At 41.0% G+C, this 21,806-nt stretch overlaps 1 protein-coding gene across 1 annotated transcript in view; it reads left to right on the plus strand.

The window, feature by feature from the left end:
• Positions 1-21,806, plus strand: part of LOC140199144 (E3 ubiquitin-protein ligase Midline-1) — a 406,538-nt gene that overhangs the window by 128,957 nt on the left and 255,775 nt on the right. The window lies entirely within an intron of this gene.

The raw sequence follows: 21,806 nt of genomic DNA on the forward strand, positions 1-21,806 counted from the left end.
ATAAGGATGATCGGATATTGAAGGGTATGGGTTGCCTTCATTGTAATTTTAAAAATAATGAAATTATTTGATTGAGATCGATATGAGGAAGACATTTCAACTTGAAGGAGAATCCGAAACTATTTTAGTCCAAAACTATTTTTGTTCTCTTTTTGCAGTACTTATTTAATTTAGTTTGTAAACATATATTTCTTATTGTAATTTATAGTTTTTATGTATTGCACTGTACTTCTGCTGCTGCAAAACAACAAATTTCACGACATATGTTAGTGATACCAAGTCTGATTCTGAACTAGTAGTAAACATTAATAAAACTGGTCAAGGATGCAGGAGGAATACTTTTATTCCCAAGGCAGCAAGAAGGTGCAAAGTGAAGCAATTAAAGCAAAAAAAAACCATGGTGGTTTTAAGTGGAATCTTGCGAATTATATGATGAGGAGAGAACAGAGGGCCTGCTGATAGAGTTAGGTGAAGAGAAGGAGGAGGAGGCTCCTCTGAAGCATAATCAGTGGGCTGGATTAACATGCTTTACATTCTTTGAATAAAAGATCAGGAATGGAATAAGGAGATGGAGCACCCAGTCATTAAATGCACGCAAATAAGGCTTCAATTAATTGTTCTTTTCTTATTTTTTGTTTAATTTGGATTTTTTGAGATTTTCTTCATTCACCAGAATCAGGTATTTGAGATTTTTAAAGTGATATTTAGACAAAAGACCACATTTTGTTTTCTCCAATAACTTGCAGCTAATTTGGTAATAGTTATTCCCCACATGATCAAAAATGCTTGCATTATACTGCTCTGTTCCCCACCCCCAACCCACTCCCAAACTATTTCAAGCTGACTAGTAAATTTTATTATCTGTCCACAGGCAAACCTGATCAGTCTGCAGTCTGCGGATACCATCTCCATTCTGTAACCCACATTTATAAAGCAGAATGTTTAGTTGAGATCATAAATTATCTTGCCAATTTATGGTTTATTGGTGTACAGAATATTTTAAACCTGATTTCCATTAGGTCTCTGGCAATATCTATTATCTATTTAAATTAAAATATTCAAGCCCTATAAAACTAACATTTGGGGCTTTGAACAAGCAGTTCTGTTAGAAATGATCATTTCAGTGCAATCCAGTATTTACAAGTGAGGCTGACTCTCCATTTATGTTTAATGACTCAGACCACTCTAAGTTTAACTACTTTTCAATAACACAGTTTTCGACTTTATAAGAAGGTGAGCCGAAATCTTCCATTCTGTTCTAGCCCAGACTGGATCAGAACCCCTGAGAGCACAGCCATAAGGGGAGACCCCAGATAACTCAATTGCTGCTGCTTTGCTCTGTGCAAATTGCTCCTCAGCTGTCTCTCATATTTTGTACTGACTCTGTTGAGTATTTGTTCTGTCTCAGTAAATATTCCTGGCAAGCTCTCCTGTCCCCTAGAGTGCCCTGCCTATTAAATTGTCTGGTGTGTGATTCTAAGCACACAAGGAATTAGTGATGATTTAAGGGAGATTACATAATAAAACTGCTGACTGGATTTGGTGCTTGGGTCTGAGAAGTATTTCCAAGTGATCTCTCTGCTGAATGTGGGTAAGTTTGTACTGTGTTAGTGATCTCATCCATAGAATGATACAAAGATAAAACAAAGGAACAACTTGGCCTATCCCTGTGAATGAGTGATCCAATCAATCCCATTCTACTTTACATCTATATCTATTTTACTTTCAAATGAATCTGTTTCCACTACCCTTTAAGACAATACATTCTTATCACAACTTGCTTCCTGAATAATTTGACCTTATTCAGGCTTTCTGGTGAAAGCCTCTGCTTCAGTGGATTCATTCCTGCTTTTGAGCCTAAAGGGTGTTGATTTGAAATCCCACTCCAGATTACTGAGTGGATTCTCTGAATCCAGTAGGATAGATGTTATGTTTTGTAACCTCAAAACATGAAACTAATTCAAAGGAATCTGTGGGAGTCTGAATTGTGAGTCTAGCTTCAAGTTTACTTTAAGTAAGGTGCACACATACACACGTATCACGTGGTAGCGTGATGATGTATGCAATTCACATATTTATACATATAACCAGTAATGAATTATTGAAATGAACAGGACTATTAATCATTCAATATATATATATATATATATACACAAGATTACTGCAACATTCTTGAAATATCAAGTACACAACTATAGGTATGACTATTTGAAGAGGATATATCTAACCCACCTCTTCCCCTGTTTTGTAGTTAAGGTACCTTCATTAAAGCAATAGTCATGAAAAGCAACTCCATATTTCACCTTGTCTGATCGTTAATTGCTCTTCTACTTTTTGCTATTAATAGTGAGGTTGCTAAGCATAGAATCCATTTGCACAAAATTCTTATGTTTCTGAATAATATTTTCATATGGACCTTTAAAATCCAAAGGAGGAAATTCTGTAATATGAAGGGAATTGCGTAATACTGTACTTTGGGGGGAGAAAAAACATTTGCTGAGTTTTGGGAAAGGAAAAGTTATGATTAATTGGATAGCTCTGAAAGATGCAGATAGACAAGCTTGATGGGCTGAATGGAGCTTGCTCTCTCCACAGATAGCTGGTATGGAATGCACCTACCATTTTTACCCCCTGACATCCAGAGAGAGGAGATACCTGACTCCTCACAGCACAAGGTTTCCTTAGCTCTCACTAATTCATTTTTTTTGCAGCTGTACATGGGTTTCCTATCCAACAGTCCCACTGTACCTTCAGTCAAGTTTTAATGCAAGTTTTTAGTCGACATCTCCAAGCATTAAGTCCCCTCTGGGAGAGGAAGGATTTATATGACCATCCCGGCTGGGGCACAAAGCGGGTAGCAGCTGTGGCCAAGAATGAGCTGTGCAGAATCCTTGGCTTTGAAAAGCATTTCAGCTTGGCTCAGCTGCCCCTGTGCAGAAAGCTATTTAGAGTTATCCATCATTTGTCTCCCGCAGGGAATGGGTGAGTATGTGACTCACTGTTTATCTGCTGGGATCTATGCTTGCTATAGATGAGGAGTGGACGACTAGGGGAGTGGGGATTGTAATCCAAGGCTCACAGAGCTATCTTGAAATACGTAACACCCTCTAACCAGAGGCTCTTTGTAGATCAAAGGGTGGAGTTAGAGAGGCCGGATCTGAGAAAGCTGTTGACACACAGACTTTTCCAACACACACCCACCTATGGATAAACAAGAGAGTATCTGCAGATGCTGGAAGTCCGAGCGACACACACAAAATGCTGGAGGAACTCAGCAGGCCAGGCAGCACCTAGGAGAAGAGTACAGTTGACATTTCGAGCCGAAACCCTTCAGCAGGACTGGAGAAAAAAATGCTGAGGAGTGGATTTAAAAGGTGGGGGGCGGGGAGGGGAGAGAGAAGCAGCAGGTGACAGGTGAAATGTGGAGGGTATTAGGTAAAGAACTGGGAAGTTGATTGGTGAAAGAGACACAAGGCCGTGGAAGAAAGAAAAGGGGGGAGGAGCAACAGAGGGAGGTGATGGGTGGGAAAGGAGATAAGGTGAGAGAAAGAAAATGGGATGGAAGATGGTGAGGGAGGAGGTTGGGGGGCATTACCAGAAGTTTGAGAAATCAATGTTCATGCCATCAGGTTGGAGGCTACCCGGACAGAATATAAGGTGTTGCTCCTCCAACCTGAGTGTGGCCTCATCACGACAGTGGAGGAGGCCGTGGGTGGACATATCGGAATGGGAACGAGAAGTGGAATTAAAATGGGTGGCTACTGGGAGATCTTGCTTTTTCTCTCAGATGGAACATAGAAACATAGAAACATAGAAAATAGGTGCAGGAGTAGGCCATTCAGCCCTTCGAGCCTGCACCGCCATTTATTATGATCATGGCTGATCATCCAACTCAGAACCCCGCCCCAGCCTTCCCTCCATACCCTCTGATCCCCGTAGCCACAAGGGCCATATCTAACTCTCTCTTAAATATAGCCAATGAACTGGCCTCAACTGTTTCCTGTGGCAGAGAATTCCACAGATTCACCACTCTCTGTGTGAAGAAGTTTTTCCTAATCTCAGTCCTAAAAGGTTTCCCCTTTATCCTCAAACTGTGACCCCTTGTTCTGGACTTCCCCAACATCGGGAACAATCTTCCTGCATCTAGCCTGTCCAATCCCTTTAGAACGTAGGTGCTTGGTGAAGCGGTGTCCCAATCTACGTCTGGTTCCTCCAACTTAAGTGTGGCCTCATCTGACTGTGGAGGAGGCCACAGATGAACTTGTCCCACATATGGAGCTGTAAATGTTGAGAAATATGATTTATTATAGGCTGGATATTCAAATAAGGTACAAAGTTCTCATTTGGTGAGAGGAAATGAGGCATTGTCTCACATGGTCATGGACATACAAGCAGCTGACTTTAGGACAGGGACATGGAACACTAGGAGTTTGCCATTAAGCATCAGTCACCACAGTGTCAAAGACTCAATCATTACAGTTTGGCAGGTGCCCGAGGACACAAATATATTAATTACAATGCAGCCTGTTTCTTGCACATTCATTAGAGGAGAGTGGCATTTTTAGTTGTTTAGCATCTGGTAACTGGCCCTCCATGATTAGCCTCATCTTTGAAGAATGGATTCATGTCATTTCTCTCCAGGCTGAGCTCAGCACAATCCTGAAGTCAAGTTATCTTCATGACAATTTCTTTTAAATATGGATCAGGCGCAGAAGGGAGGGGGCTACTGGCCTGAAAAATATAAACTCATTTCAGCAATGCTTTCAAATTTGGGGATTGTTCTCTCACTTTCAAGGACTTTGCATCTCATGGTCTCAATATTTATTTATTATGATTATTATTTATTTATTTTTGCATTTGAACAGTTTGATGTTTTTTGCACACTAATTGAATGGACAAGTTGGTGCGGTCTTTCATTGTTTCCATTATGGTTGTTATTCTATTATGGATTTATCGAGTATGCCTGCAAGAAAATGAATCTTGGGTAGTATATGGTAGCATATATGCACCTTGATAGTATATTTATGTTGAACTTTGAACTTGCCTTGAATGTGTGTTAAGAATTCTAAATGTACAAATATCACTTGACACTCCTCTTAGAATACCCTCACCTGAAATCTCTGCATCTTCTGGGCAGATCTCATTCCAGCAATTAATCTGCGCAGAGCAAGGCCCCGTACAATCATTGAGAGCAGTTTATTTTTACCCAGTGATAAATATTAGGCAGAGTAGGGTTGGGGCGGGGCAGCTGGGTTGGAGGTAGTGGAATAGTGGGGGGGGGAGGAATTTCTTTGAAGCAGTGTAGGTTGACCCTTTAGAGTATATAGAGGAAAATGGAGCTTTTAAAGACAGCAGCTCTAATTCTGCTCCAGATTTTCAGGATTGTGCAATAATGTCAGCTCAGTTTAAGCATTCATTGTTGGGAATGAAATTTGAACTCAGTGACTGACTGACTCTGAGGCAGGAGCAGAACAAGCAGCACACCTTGGACCACTAATCCTGTGCCAACCATCAAGTACCAATCCTACCTTCCTGACCCACATTCTCCTCTGCTTCTGCCAGTTCCCACCACACCTACACACTTCACTGTGGCATATTCACCTACTTCCCTTCGCATGTACTTATCCAATTCCACCATTCTTTCTTTCAATCTTTATCATCTATTAATTCTTCCATAATTTTGTTTCTCTCACCATCACTTTTTTTCTGTCAGTTACTTTCCACCTGTCTCTCTGGATACCAATGCTTCTCCCTACTTCATCGATATCTGTCAAGTATTCAAACACTTTTGTCAACATAGAACACCTTCCTTACAGCTTGCTTTTTTTTTATTGGCCTTTACTTAATAACCCAAGCAATCTTCTGCTCTACAGAGTCTCAAGAGGCCCTACTTGCTTTTTAAAACTGGCGCATTAAGTCCACAAGGAACTGTCTCCAACTTATTCCATGATCTCCTGCTCTGCAGACAAGTTCCAACAGGTCGCATTCACTTTTTAAAACTGACATGTAAACACCAGAAGGAACTGTCTCCAACATCTCCATATGATGTATTTAATGTCATATTTAGTAACAAAACTATGGCATTAGTGGATGATTTTGGAAAAAAAAGTTTTTCCTGAAGTTTGAGTGATCTCTGTGCTGTACACTTCACTTTCAAAGATTCTGATTGCATTCTCTCCTTTGTTCAACGAGAAAGATGAGTTGAGCCAAATGACTCAACCAGCATTCGGCAACTGTGATGTTATCCAGCTGCCTAGGTAACCAGTCATATTGAAAAATTCATATAGCCAGCAAACCCGGAAGGAGAAGGTATAATTTAAGCTCATATTTCAAAATATAGACAGAATAGGAAATAAATATTGAATAATATACATTATGTTAAAGTAACAACTAAATACCATAACTAAACTTCTTAGAAACACTTCAGAAATAATTTAAAAACATTTGAAATATTAATGTGAGGCAATTATGATCTCCAGACATAAAAATTGTTTCTTAGAGTTATAGCACTCACTAATCAGTCATTATGACTTAGTGCTTCATGCAAAAATCAATTAGACCTCATGCATTAAACCACTACTTTTTCATGGAATCGTACCAAGAGAATAGTTCAGTTAGAACATAGAATCAAATTTATACTCTGTAGATCAACACTATCTGTGATTCTGATATTGTTTATTTTACCTTCTGTATGTACTGTTACTGACATATATACCTGAGACATTCTCCTCTTGCTTGTATGCACACTTTTTAAAAAAATCAATAAAAAGATTGAAAAAAAAACATAGAACAGTACAGTCCCAGAACAATGTTGTGATGAATGAATTAAATTTCTAATCAAATGGCCAAATAAACTAATCCCTCACGGAACATAGAACTGTTATACTTGGAACTCTAAAAACTAATCAAAAGAGAAATGCAGGAGCTGGGAATACTGGGAATACTGGGAATACTTGTCTACTTTGGAGTTTCTGTATGGAGGCGCTCGCATACGATGTGGTGGTGTACTGACGTATGCCATTCACATACTTCTTACATATTGAATTATGTAAACAATGCTTAATCAAACAATATATTTACATATTACTCAAATATTGCTGAAATATTAAATACACAACACTCTTCTCTGCTTAGCTATAATCTCCAACTCAATTTATTTAACAAATTGTTCTCTAGTCTCTAGTCTTACGTACTGTGTGTGTGTGTGTGTGTGTGTGTGTGTGTGTGTGTGTGTGTATGTATGTGTGTATGTGGGAGACTTGTAGCCATGAAACAATCTCATGTTCTGTGGCAATTGTAGGGGTTGACTCTGACAGCTCTGGACACTGTTCTTTAACAATTGACTCTTCTTTCCTCAGCTGATTGATGTGTGGTTTCTAGCTGAGATCAGACGTAATGTTCACCGTGTAGGAGAGTAGTCTAGATCTGTCTTTAATCTTTCCAACTACCCACTTTTGATAGACTCTGTAGTCCCTCTCCAGGACTACTTGTCCAGCAGTGAAACATCAAACCTCCTTGTTTCAGGAGCCCTCAATTTGTCTCAACTGCTTGCCCTGCATATTGGTTCCTAGATTGGGTTTGAGAAGAACTCAGCATGAGCACCAGGGACGACCCAGGAACAGCAGGGCTGGTGAGTTGTTCGTTGTGGAGTGTGCTGCTCTTGGCATGCTCTGGACAGGTTAGCATCCTGAGCAGTGCATGGCAAGCTGCTTGATCTGTTGATCTATCCCAGGCCACCAGACAAAGCTTTGAGCTAAAGCTTACATTCATTTTGGCCATGCCTAGATGACTGACATGTAGGTCTCAGTTTGGATGGTACAACTCTCATCCTCCACATAAAGTAACCCCCGTCAAGGACACCTTCATCCCAGCACTGGTAGAAATGAGGAAACTAGAACTCCTGCTGCACATTCCCGCCATTTTGTGTTGCCATGTTGACCTGAGACTGTATGGAGTCTTTTCTGGTTTCCCTCTGGATCATCTCTCCAGTAATAGGGAGACATTCAATTTGCATTAGGGAGAATACATCGAGAGGAGTGTCCTCTTTCGTAAATTTTTCAGGTATTTCCTTTTCCAAGGGTAAATGGGACAACCTGTCAGCATTTCCCTGACTAGTTGTCCCCTTGAAATTGAGCTGGTAATTGTGTCCTTCAAGGAGCAAAGCCTATCTCTGCATCTGTGCTGCTGCTATTTGGAGAACACTTCCGTGATTTGAAAATGGGCATCAATGGTTGACGAACAGTAATGAGTGTAAACAAGTACTGGTTGAAACATTTTACACCCCAAACCAGATTCAAGGCCTGTCAATCTGTGCATATTTTTTCTTTGCAGCTGTAAGGAAATGATATGGGGTGTTTACTTCCATCACTCATAACGCGTAACATGACTGCACCTATACCATAAGGCGAGGCATCACAGGCAAGCTTCACTGGATGATGTGAATAGCGTCTGACGTCAACACTGCTTGAATTTTCTGAGCACACTCGTGCACGTTGTGATCAAGTGATGCTTGTTTTAAAGAAATCACATTTGTTGCATTGTGCTCTGAGCCTATAATCTTCTAATCTTTTCAACAATGTCTTGAGATTTTCAACAATTTCTTTGTCTTCCTCACCGGTAACAATGATGTCATCAGGGTAACACTGAGTACCTGGGAAGCTTTGCTGCACCTGGTCCATGGCTTTCTGCCAGAGTGCAGGTACTTCAAAAATAGACCTATTGTAGTCATAAGGCCCTTTATATGTGTTTATGATGGAACACATCTTGGAATCTTCTTCCATCTCCATCTGTAGGTAGACCTCAGCTAAGTCCACTGTGCGGAAGTGTTTCCCTCCAGAAAGATTTGCAAAGATATCCTCTCTCCTGGACAGAGGGTATTGATCTGCCTTCAGTATTGAGATGATGGTGATCTTAAAATTACCACAGATCCTGACAATCCCATCATACATGGCCACTAGTGTTGCCCATGGACTCCACTCAACCTTGGAAAGAACTCCTTCAGCCTCCATGTGATTTAGCTCACTGGTTATTTTATCACGGATGGTATAAGGAACTGGATCGGCTTTGTAAAACTTGGGTGTGGCATTTTCACTATTTTACCCTTGCTCTATTTGAGTTTTCCAATGCCACCCATGAACACTGCTGTGGTACCATTGAGTACAAGTCTTAATTCACTTTCAATTGACTCTGTTGCAGGGGTTGTGGCATGCAAGTGGTCGATGGATCTCCACTCAAGCTATGGTTGTCTCAGCTGGTCACACCTCCACAATGCTGGCCTTCCTGTTTTTACCATATACAAACCCAAGGTGGCTTGTTAGCTGTTGTATTTCACTGTTACAAATATCATTCCCACAGGGGTTATCTTTTCTCCAATAAAAGTTCTTAGATGTATATCTGCAGGCCTTTGTTCAGTGTCTTTGAAATGCCATTCAAACTCATTTATGGAATGGCTGAAGCCAGTGCCCAATTCCGTTTTAATTACTTTTCCAGTCACTTCTGGTGCAAGCCATATTGCTTGTGTATAGTTAGTTTTCACATTGTAAATCTCAAGGCTACTCATCCCTGTGTCACTCTCATCATTATCATATTGTTCATCAACAGTGTGAAGATTAGTACTTGTCTTGAAACTGCAACTTGACATTTTATCTTTTTCTCTTCTCTGTGTAGTCCATTTATTTCTGTCTGTCCGAAATGCTCTTTGTATGTGTCCTACTTTGTTACACTTCCTGCAAGTTTTGCCTTTAAACCTGCATTGGTGTGGTGTACATGAGCCTCTGACACAATGGTAACACAATTGGTAGCATAGTGGTTAGCACAACGCTTTACAGTACAGGTGACACAGGTTCAATTCCCACCGCAGCCTGGAAGAAGTTTATACATTCTCCCCGTGACCAAGTGGGTTTCCTCCAGGTGCTCCAGTTTCCTCCCACAGTCCAAAGACGTACTAATTGGTCGATGTAAGTTGCCCTGTGATTAGCTGGGATTAAAATTGTCAGATTGCTGGGCAGCATGGCTCGAAGGGAAGAAAGGGCCTATTCTGTGCTATATCTACAAAAATGAATAAACAATTTGTTCAGCCAGGCTAGTTTGTATTTAGATGTTGCAATTTTGTTCATACTCAGTTTCATTCCTGGCTGCAACTCAATTAATTCTCTGACTTCTGTTTCCATTGATATCGCAATTTTAACTGCTTTTTAAAATGTGACTTGTGTTTCAGTTAGGAGTTGTTTTGAATCAGAATCTGGTTTATCATCACCGGCACGTGATGTGAAATTTATTAACTTAGCAGCAGCCGTTCAATGCAATACATAATCGAGAAGAGAGAAAAAATGAAATAAAAATAATAATAATGATAAATAAACAAGTAAACGTACATATACAGTATACATATATTGAATAGATTTTAAAAACCTGCAAAAAAACAGAAATATGCTATATTAAAAAAAGTGAGGTAGTGTCCAAGTGTCCAATGTCCATTTAGGAATTGGATGGCAGAGGGGAAGAAGCTGTTCCTGAATCGCTGAGTGTGTGCCTTCAGGCTTCTGTACCTCCTACCTGATGGTAACAGTGAGAAAAGGGCATGCCCTGGGTGCTAGAGGTCCTTAATAATGGAGGCTGCCTTTCTGAGACACCGCTCCCTGAAGACGTCCTGGGTACTTTGTAGGCTAGTACCCAAGATGGAGCTGACGAGATTTACAACCCTCTGCAGCTTCTTTCGGTCCTGTGCTGTAGCCCCTCCTCCCCCCCCATACCAGACAGTGATGCAGCCTGTCAGAATGTTTTCCATGGTACAACTATAGAAGTTTTTGAGTGTTTTTGTTGACATGCCAAATCTCTTCAAACTCCTAATGAAGTATAGCCACTGTCTTGCCTTCTTAATATTTACATCAATATGTTGGGACCAGGTTAGATCCTCAGAGATTTTGATACCCAGGAACTTGAAGCTGCTCACTCTCTCCGCTTCTGATCCCTCTATGAGGATTGGTGTGTGCTCTTTCGTCCACAATCAGCTCTTTCGTCTTACTGATGTTGAGTGCCAGGTTGTTGCTGCGGCACCGTTCCACTAGCTGGTATATCTCACTCTTGTACGCCCTCTCATCACCACCTGAGATTCTGCCAACAATGGTTGTATCATCAGCAAATTTATAGATGGTATTTGAGCTATGTCTAGCCACACAGTCATGGGTATATAGGCAGTAGAGCAGTGAACTAAGCACAGAGGTGCGCCAGTGTTGATCGTCAGCGAGGAGAATATGTTATCACCAATCCGCACAGATTGTGGTCTTCCTGTTAGGAAATCGAGGATCCAGTTGCAGAGGGAGGTACAGAGGCCCAGGTTCTGCAACTTCTCAGTCAGGATTGCGGGAATGATGGTATTAAATGCTGAGCATAGTTGATAAACAGCATCCTGACATAGGTGTTTGTGCTGTCCAGGTGGTCTAAAGCCGTGTGAAGAGCCATTGAGATTGCGTCTGCTGTTGGCCTATCGTGGTGATAGGCAAATCGCGCTGGGTCCAGGTCCTTGCTGAGGCAGGAGTTCAGTCTAGTCATGACCAACCTCTCAAAGCATTTCATCACTGTCGATGTGAGTGCTACTGGGTGATAGTCATTAAGGCAGCCCACATTGTTCTTCTTAGGCACTGGTATAATTGTTGCCTTTTTGAAGCAAGTGGGAATTTCCGCTGTAGCAGTGAGAGGTTGAAGATGTCCTTGAGTACTCTTACTAGTTGGTTGGCACAGGTTTTCAGAGCCTTACCAGGTACGCCATCAGGATCTTCCGCCTTTCAAGGGTTCACTCTCCTTAAAGACAGCCAAACATCGGCCTCTGAGACAGAGATCACAGGGTCATCAGGTGTAGCAGGGATGTAGTTGTGTTCTCCCTTTCAAAGCGGGCATAGAAGGCATTGAATTTATCTGGTAGTGAAACATCACTGTCACTCATGCTATTGGTTTTTGCTTTGTTGGAAGCAATGTCTTGCAGACCCTGCCAGGGTTACCTTCAGCCTCGTTTGAAATTGTCTCTTCACCCTTGAAATTGCCCTCCACAAATCATACCTGGTTTTCTGGTGCAGGACTGGGTTGCCAGACTTGAATGTCATAGATCTAGCCTTCAGCAGACAACGTACCTCCTGGTTCATCCATGGCTTTTGGTTTGGGAATGTACAGTAAGTCTTTATGGGCACACACTCATCCACATAGGTTTTAACGAAGTCAGTAACAACTACAGACACGCAGTCCTCTTTTATCATCAGTTAGTAATGCATTAAGAAATGATACAATATTGCCTCCGGTGTGATATCACAAAACACAGGACAGACCAAGACTGAAAAAACTAACAAAACCACATAATTATAACATATAGTTACAACAGTGCAACAATACCATAACTTGATGAGGAACAATCCGTGAGCACAGTAAATAGTTCAAAGCCTCTCAAATGTCCCACAGCATACTCATCCAAGTTCAAGATGAATCGCTGACTACAGTCCAGCCCACCAATTCAAAGCAGTCCTGTAGGTGCTCCTGTGTTTCCCTTGTCCATACCTCCTTGGACCTCACTGCTGGTGCTGCAGACTTCAGTCTCTGCCTATACTCAGGGAGTAGAAGTACAGCCAGGTGATCAGACTTCCCGAAGTAAGGGCGTGGAATAGCACAGTAGACATTCTTGATGGTGGTGTAGCAACGGTCCAGTGTGTTGTTTCCTCTGGTATTGCAGGTGATCTGTTGATGGTAGTTGCTTAATGATTTTTTTCAGACTGACCTGTTTAAAATCTCCCAAAACGATGGTGAAGGCTTTAGGGTGTGCTGTTTTGTGCATGTTAATCCCATTGCTCAGATCATCTAAAGCCTGCTTGATATTGGCCTAAGATGGAATGTAAACTCCCGTGTTGGGTAAAGAGGGTGGCACTTAACCTGCTGGATATTCCAGGTCTGGTGAGCAGAATTGGGACAGCACTGATATATTTGTTCACCAAGAAGAGTTGATCATCTGGCATACTCCCCCACCTCTGCTTTTGAGAGACTCTATACATCTATCCTGATGGTATATAGTAAACCCGTCGATCTGAGTCACTGCATCTAGTACAGAAGGGATTAACCAGGTTTCTGTGAAACAAAGGGCACACACGGTCCCAATGTCCCTCTGATTCAGCACCCTAGCTCTGAGATCATTTATTCACTAGAGACTGCACGTTTGCCAGCAAGATAATCAGTACGAGGAGTTTAAAACCCCATTTCCTTAAACACACTGTAACCCCACTCTACATCCATGCTTCCTCCAAGATATTCCGTGTGGGTGCTTCCGATCATAATCGGTGTTGTTTCCATTGGTTTTAAGCAGCGGTAGTTCATTTAAACGCATTAAGACCTCTTTGTTGACTGTACTGACCTTGGAAGCAGTTGTGCATTTCAGCTGTATCAGGCTGAAAGGGGAATATTTAATCATATCCATTGAGAGTACTGCTGCTACTCGAGTCGCACCTAGGTACCCCGGAAGTGAAAAAAATACACAATAAAAATCGTGTAAGGTTGAACAAACTAAATGATCTCTCGGTGCATTATTAAGCTCATTTTTGAACTGACAATGTTTGGGCTATTTCCTTATTTCAGCCACTTAAGCGGAAATGGACTTTCCTTCCTTCTGATTCCTTTTATGAAACCTAAAACGTTTGCTGCATTACGTTCATGATATCAGTGAAGCTCATTTTGGCTGGTTTGTCTGAAGCAGTTAAACTTCAAACCAAACTGTATGCTTTTCAGCAGAACTGGGACTTGTTTCTTATTGGCTATTCTATTTCCCCTTCAACTTGTTCGGTATACATCATCTAGTTATCTATATGCAATCGAACATGTCTATCTTTCCAATGTAGCCAGCTATTTCTGCTTTTTATTATTATCACTCGGTGCTCGCTGTTTATGAACCAGTAAATTTTGTCTATTTTCTGTTCTTTTTTAGTTGAACATCTCTCTCTCCTTCCAAAAAAAAAGTGCTGTGCTTTTGTTTTAATTTGAATCTAACCCCACTTCCAATTAAAAAAGGTGCTGCATTTCAACGGGTAGGTAGTCATCTCAGGTCCATTTTAAAACTTCCTTATTGCCACCGTTATGTGTTGTAACTCCAAAAACTAATTGAAAGAGAAAAACAGGAGCCGGGGATACTTGCGTACCTAGCTTTTCTTTAGTGAGGCGCTCGCGTATGATGTGGTGGTGTAATAACTGATGTCATTCACGTGCTTCTTCCATACAACCCGTAATGAGTTACGTAAACAAACAAAGAATGGTTAATCAAACAATATATTGACAATAATACTAAAATATTACTGAAATATTAAATAACAAGAACATAGTTGGTTACTGACTTTGGCGAGTGTACTTGAGAAGGCTGAAGAGGAGATGCCATCAGTTTCACTATGAAACATTAGCAAACATTAATAGTTGTACTATTGTTATAAATGTGAAATCTAGGCCACTCAAATATGCTGGACCACATTGCAGAAATACAATCAAACAAAATTTGAGAGTGAATCACATAAGGAAGGGGATATTGAAACAGATGAACAAAAGCCTTGTCAGGAAGAGGCATTTGAAGAATGAAGTGGTTAGGAAAGGGTACTCCAGAGTAAAGTCTTGAGCTACAGCATCAAATAGGAGGCACAATGTGAAAATGTACTCACACTGAAAGCCTGAAAAGATATTATGTGATATGGAAAGGGCCCTGATTTCCGGTATCTGTTTTGCTAAGAATCATATATGCTTTCTGTATAGCCCATACAGCTTTTGACACAGAAACAGAAAATACGGGTCTGTTTATTGTTCTTGTGGATTAACTAGGATATTTCTTTGTTGTAATTAGTCATAATACTATCTGCCTTTAAAAGCTGCTGGGTGTACTTGATTAGTGAAACTTGAATTCTTCCCGGTGTCAGTCCGGGCTGTACTGACTTCATAGCTGTGTTATTGTAATGAACCACATTGCCTTTTTCCATATGATCTCACTGCCCTGCCAAGTGCACACCCCCAGTAACCAGGCCTCATTGCATGTCATAAACATGAGAAAGTCTGCTGGAAAGATGCTGGAAATCCAGAGCAACACACAAACACAAAGTGCTGGAGGAACTCAACAGGTTAGGCAGCATCAGACAGCTGAGGTTTTGGGCCGAAACCCTTCTTCAGGATTGAGAAGGAAGGCACACCTTCCCCCTTCCTTCTCAGTCCTGACAAAGGGTCTCTGCCCGAAATGTCGACTGTCTGTTCATTTCCGTAGGTGTTGCCTGACCGTCTGAGTTCCTCCAGCACTTTGTGTGCACATTGCCTCATTGTATTTGCAGTGTTTCAAAACAACAAGCATTTGTGTACTAGAAATACACAATAGTTGTTGGGTTATGATAATTGAAGTTTTTGAAGAAAACAATTGTAATAACTCAAAATTGTGCAAGTTTTATTTACTTTTATTAGAGGACAACAGATGACCAACAACAGCAAGAAACTCAACCTGTCTACCTTTCCTCACTGATCCCCAAAGAGGTTCTCACTGTATAAACTGCCATGCAAACATGGGATTTATTTAGCCTGTTAACTATTAACCTGTCCTGATGGTAAAGATGAGCTTTCCTCAACCTTGGATAAAGTTTGTTTTTTGTTTCCTGGTGGTCATACAAACCTCAGAGGTCAATTATTAACTCTTTCAAAGCCTTATGCAGGTCACTAAGTCCTGAAGCCATTTGAAAGCGGATGGTTATTTAATACACTGGTGGTTTACTTTTCTCTTGTGTGTGAGGTGCAGTATTATGCCGCAGATTTTCTTTCATGTGCCGTTTCAATTTGCATTGTTTGATTTTAAAAGGCACTGGTCACATTGTGCAGATTTGATGAGAATTGAATTCGGAAGCAGGAGTTGGTGATGTCAGGACCTTAATTGTCTGCTTGGAAGCTCATCCATCAACCTGTCATCACTGGGGTTGCAGTGTCAGGTTCCTTCATGAATAAAGTGTCAAGCCCCGACTTTGAGTGGAAATGGTGCCCCAGCCTGCATTTACACCTCAGCCAGTCCTTTAATGTGTGGGCAAATATTAAACTGGGATATGTGTTATAATGAACTGAGCAAAGACCACAGCCTGCCAATGCCCAAGTATAATTTTATTCAGTGACTGATTTTTGACTTGTGAAGAGTTGCGTTCATTCAACAGACATTAGCCTTCTGCCTGGCAACCTGAGTATTAAGCTCCACTGACCAGATAGGATATGTTTCCCAAAGCTTTCTAAAGATTTAATGAGCAGTGGCCTATTTCCAACAGAACCCAGGGAGACTCCTGTCTGCTGAAGTCATTTAGCAGTGCTCGCTGTCTCTGTCTCTTTTACACACATTCTCCCAAGAGAGCAAGAAAGAGATTAGAATGTAGACATGATACAAACGTAGTGATCACAGACTATAGGCTTCACTTCCTAAGGTTGCTGACAGCAGATTGGTTTCTTCCCCTCTCGCAGTGTGCCTGGAACTGCGCTCAGATTAGAAGCCGGTAAGATGCTTGTCTGAAAGGCCATTGTGATGTATAAAGTCCAATGACTCCTGCAAAGGATCCAAACACCCTTGCCCATTGTGTTGTCTTTGCTCATGTGCATGGATTTAATATCCACCGGACAAGGCACTGTTTCTTCTGGAAGGTTTTGCTGTGAGTAAGATTTTCACAGTCCAGCAGTATCAGAATCAGAAGTCATAACAATGGAAGTAAATGCATTTTGCAAGGTAAAGCTGTGAGAAAGCTGCAGAAAGCAGCTTTGAACTGTCTGCTAAGATACAGAATTTGCCGTCTGATGAAGAAAAGGTAAAGCTGTCTTTTGAGACCGCAGTTGTGTTTGAGTGCTTCCTGCTGCACTCTTAGCAGAATACTTTCATGTGGTTTTGTGCTCTGTACTTGCTTCCTTTGTGTAACTCAGTGACAATATGATAGTCAGGACAAAGATTTTAGAAGATGATGCTGTCTATTAATCTATCAATCCTAAATGCCTCCCCACGTGGATATGGATGATAGCATAAATCTGTTGTATTATGAAACATTTTAACATAAATGCAAGATTCTCCTTATGGAATTTGGACCTCGCACTTCTTTACATGCTATATAATCTTTGCTAAATAATTTGAACCTCGTGACAGCAACAGGGAAAAATCACTGGTCTTCTAATAGATTACCGTTCTTCGAGGTTCTGCATATACAGAAGTTCTTTATTCCTGGAAGGTGAAGAATAAATCAACTTAACATTATTTATTAAATGTCTCATGTTTTATTTAGTGGACAGATTTATTTTCCAGGACAGAGCAAGCCTTTGTCCATTTAAAGGAGAGTTTTGAAATAGCTAGGTAGTCTCTATTAAACCTTTTATCAGATCCTTGACATGTTAAATTGACCATCCCATGAGAGTATAAGCTAAGATTTCCCTATTTCTCTCTATATCAGCACTCCTTAAAGAAATATTTCACCTGTTCCATTGGTCACTGAACAATCATCCACTGTTGCTATTGAAAGATAATTCCCATCTCAAGGTGTATTACTCCAAAAGTGTTCAGTGGTTTTGTTGCTTTAAGTTAAGATGTCAAAGTATCTGAATTATCCTGTTCCTTCAAGATGTGTTTTTTTAAAATAATAACTACAAAGATGGAGCTATTTTCCAGCCTGAGGCTACTAATCTCAGAAAACTCAGAGCAGGTACTCAGCTACAAAAATTAAACAATTATAAAAGCAGAATTATATAGCATCAGAATTGGGCCATTTGGCCCATCAAGTCTGCTCTGCCATTCTATCATGGCTGATTTACTTTCCCTCATAATGCCATTCTCCTGCCTTCTCCTGTTATCTTTTGATGCCCTTACTAATCAAAAACCTAACAACCTCTGCTTTAAATATACTCAATAACTTGGTCTTCCCCCGCTATCTGTGGCAATGAATTCCCTCTGTCTGAAGAAATTCCTCCTCATCTCAGTTCTAAAGGGACATCCTTGTATTCCTCATTCTGGTCTTTTACCTCTTCTTACCTGCCTAATACTTTTTCCTGGGTCGTCACCTACTTCCCTTTCTCCTCTGGTCCACTCTCCTCTCCTATCAGATTCTTTCTTCTTCAGCCCTTGACCTTTCCCACCCACCGGGCTTCACCTATCACCTTCTAGCTAGTCTCCTTCCCTTCCCCCACCATTTTATTCTGACATCTCGCATCTTCTTTTTCAGTCCTGAAGAAAGGGTCTCGGACTGAAATGTTGTCTTTTTATTCATTTCCATGGATGCTGCTAAGATCCTCCAGCATTTTGTGCTCTGCCCTCTCATCTTAGACTCCCTCACTATAGGAAACATCCTTTCCCTGTACACTCCATTTTAATATTCGATTAGGCTTCAATGAGATCCACCTTTTAAACTCCAGTGAGTACAGGCCCAGAACCATCAAACGCTACTCATAAGTTAACCCTTTCATTCCTGGGGTAATTCTCATGAGCTTCCTTTGGGCCTTCTCCAATGCCAGCACTTGATTTCTTAGATAAGGGGCCCAAAACTTCTCACAATACTCCAAGTGCAGCCTGACCAATGTCTTATAAAGCCTCAGCATTACATCTTTGTTTTTATATTCCAGACCTTTCAAAAAGAATGCTAACTTTGCATTTGCCTTCCTTACCACCAAGTCAACCTGCAAGAGAAGCTTCAGGGAATCCTGCACAAAGACGTCTATGCCTCTTTGCACCTCTGATTTCTGAATTTGTTCCCCATTTAGAAAACAGTCTATGTCTTCACTCCTTCTATCAAAATGCATGACACTACACTTCCCTACACAGTATTTCACAGACAAAAACAGATGAAATTTAATCCGGATGAGTGTGAGGTGTTGCACTCTACACGTCCCTGAAAATGGCAGCACAGATTGATAAGGTGTGCAGCATGCTTGTCTTCATCAGTCAAATAGTATAAATGTTGGAAAGTCACATATATAAAATTTTGCTTCAGCTACATTTGGAGTATTCTGTGCAGTTCTGGTCCCCTTTTACAAAAAGGAAGAAGAGTCTCAGGGGAGGGGGCAGAAGCTCACCAGGATGCTACCTGGATTATAGAAGATTGGCTCTAAGGAGAGGTAGGACAAACCTGGATTGTTTTCTCCTGCGCATCATAGGCTGTGGGACAACTTAAGGGAAGTATATAAAATTATGAGAGTCATAGATAGGGGGGGGCAACCACAATGGTTTTTCTAGGGTGGAGGTGTCAAATACCAGAGGACATGGGTTTAAGGTGAGAAGGAAAGGTTTAAAGAAAATTTGTGAGGCAAGGCTTTTTACATAGAGTGCCAGGTGCCTGGAATGCACTTCAAGAGGAATGGAGGAACTGCTGGTAGCATTTAAGAAGCATTTAGATGGGCAGAGACTGGAGGGATGTTGACTACGAGCAGACAGATGTGCATAGTGGGCCCAAGAGACCGTCCTTGCTCAGTACTGTAAAACTTCTCCCCATAACCAAAATACAAAACAGGTAACATGGTTTTGGGGTAAGGGGAAGAGGTTTCATAAGTATCTGTGGAAGACCTTTGACCCTGAGAGTGGTCAGAATCAGGAATGCTCTGACAGAGAGGGTGGGGGAGGTGGGTACTCTCACAACATAGAAAAAGGATCGAGATGACCACTTGAATTACGAAAGCACAGAGGGGCTGCAAACCAAATGGTAGTAAATGGGATTATTGTAAATGAGTAATTGGTGATTGGCATGGACATGGTGGCCAAAGACAATGCTTTGGCACAATATGACTCTGTGACTCTAAAAGGGTTCCCTGTTGAGGTCTGCGCACAATTTCTTAAAACGTCTATGTTTATACCCACAATTATCAAAATAAATGAAATCTCTGTAAGTCCTCTTTAATGAAGGAAATTGGAGCGATACACTTGACTTTTGCAATTATGAAGTAGTCAGTTTAAAACTCAGTGGAGAGCGCTACAAGGGTCAAGTGAGGTATAAATGAAATGTTTTGGTCTAACAATGTTAGACTATTCCAATGCACACACTTGCAGCCTTAACAGAACCCTCCCATTGAAATACTAATCATGAGGCTGGAAATCACACATCTGGCCTCTCCAATAGATTTAACATTGGCTGCCTGGGTTTCCTAGAATCTCAAGAAAAATAAGGATGATATTAATGGACAATAAGACATTTAAGATGTTGGAGAGGGCTAGGAGGATAAGACAAATTTCCCCAGGCCCCAAAAACGATCAGTTTCACCGACCTTCAGTACCCTCATCAGGCACTTGGCATTACCCATTGCAGATTCAATCTGCAACCGTATGTCCTTCACTTCCAGAGAATCAAAGAAATAAAAGGGAACTCAGTATTGAGTTGCATCTTCAGGTAACTTCATTTATCAGTGTCAGTCATCCATCTGTGATACTGGCCCAGCCTGTTTTGCTTTTCCAGTACTTTCTTTTTTCCCTCTGGAAGTGGGGGGGGAGGCATGCGTGGCCTGATCTGCCGGACATGTCTTCCTGCTTTGCATTTTGCATCTTTTATATTCCTTTGTCTATGTTCTCCCTTTCTCTAATTGCTCCCATTCACTCACTGGCTTAATAACTCTGTTTGAGCTTAAGTTGAGGTTACAGTTCATCGCCATGGTCACCTTGGTTTTATTCTATCAAAGACATGTCTCCCCCCCCCCAACAACCTAATCCTCCCTACAACATAACAAGTTTCTTTTCTCTCCTTCCCAGTTCTGACAACGAGTTTTTGTCCTGAAACATTAACTCTCTTTCTGTTCCTATAGATGTGACCTGACTCGATTCCAGAATACGCAATTTGCTTATTTTTATATCTCACTCAAATCACACTAAAACTGAAGATTATCACATTGCCATTTGTAGATAATGTGATAATCTACACATTAGATTATGTGTATCAATAGTCATTTCTGTATACCTTTTCATAAATTCTTCATTCAATATCTGGTGTCGCCTAAAGTTTTGAGTGATGCAACATAAATAGTTGTATTTTCATTCATTTGGTAATTATTTTAAAAGTTCCAAAGATTCTGAGCCACATATATGTTATGCTAGGTAAGGAAGGCAGCTTTCTCAGAACCTTAAAAGAACTCAGGCAGCATATGTGAATGCAGAAAGTGTAAGATGATGCCTCAGGCTGAGACCTTTATCAGAACTGAGAGGGAACATAAAAGTATGAGACTGGTAGGTGATAAGCGGAACTAGTCTAGAGGGGACAACGGGCAGGCCGAACCAGGTGAGGGGATGGGGAGGAGAGAAGAAAACGATAGCGACAGGCAAGTGTCTGTGGAAGGAGAACATTGGGGATGTGGGTTACCAGACATTGGAAGGCTCCATGCTCATATAACTGTGTTGTAAGCTATGGAAGCAGGATATGAGATATTGTTCTTCCCATTTGGTGCTTGCCCTGTCTGTAGGTCAGGACAGACAGGTCGGTGTGAGAGTGGAAGGAGAAATGAAATAACGTGCAACTGAAACTCAAGCTGGCCGTTGTGGACAGAATGCGGTGTCCTGCAAAATGTTCACCTAGTCTACACTTGGTTCCACCAATATAGAGGAGGCCACATCACGAGAACTGAATGCAGTAGCCTATTGGAAGTAAATTTAATTGTATATTAATACACACTAGCACAGTACCTGAACTGTACTAATGTGTGTCCTGTGTATGAAAGACCATTTCAAATGGGAGATTAAAAATTCACCATAGGCCATTCTACTCTGTTGAAACATTCACCAGACTGGTATTTTACTTAACACAGATAGATCTGTTTTATTTATTTATTGATGTACAGCGTGG

The sequence above is a fragment of the Mobula birostris genome, chromosome 6 (assembly GCF_030028105.1).
Source record: "Mobula birostris isolate sMobBir1 chromosome 6, sMobBir1.hap1, whole genome shotgun sequence".
Classification (NCBI taxonomy): domain Eukaryota; kingdom Metazoa; phylum Chordata; class Chondrichthyes; order Myliobatiformes; family Myliobatidae; genus Mobula; species Mobula birostris.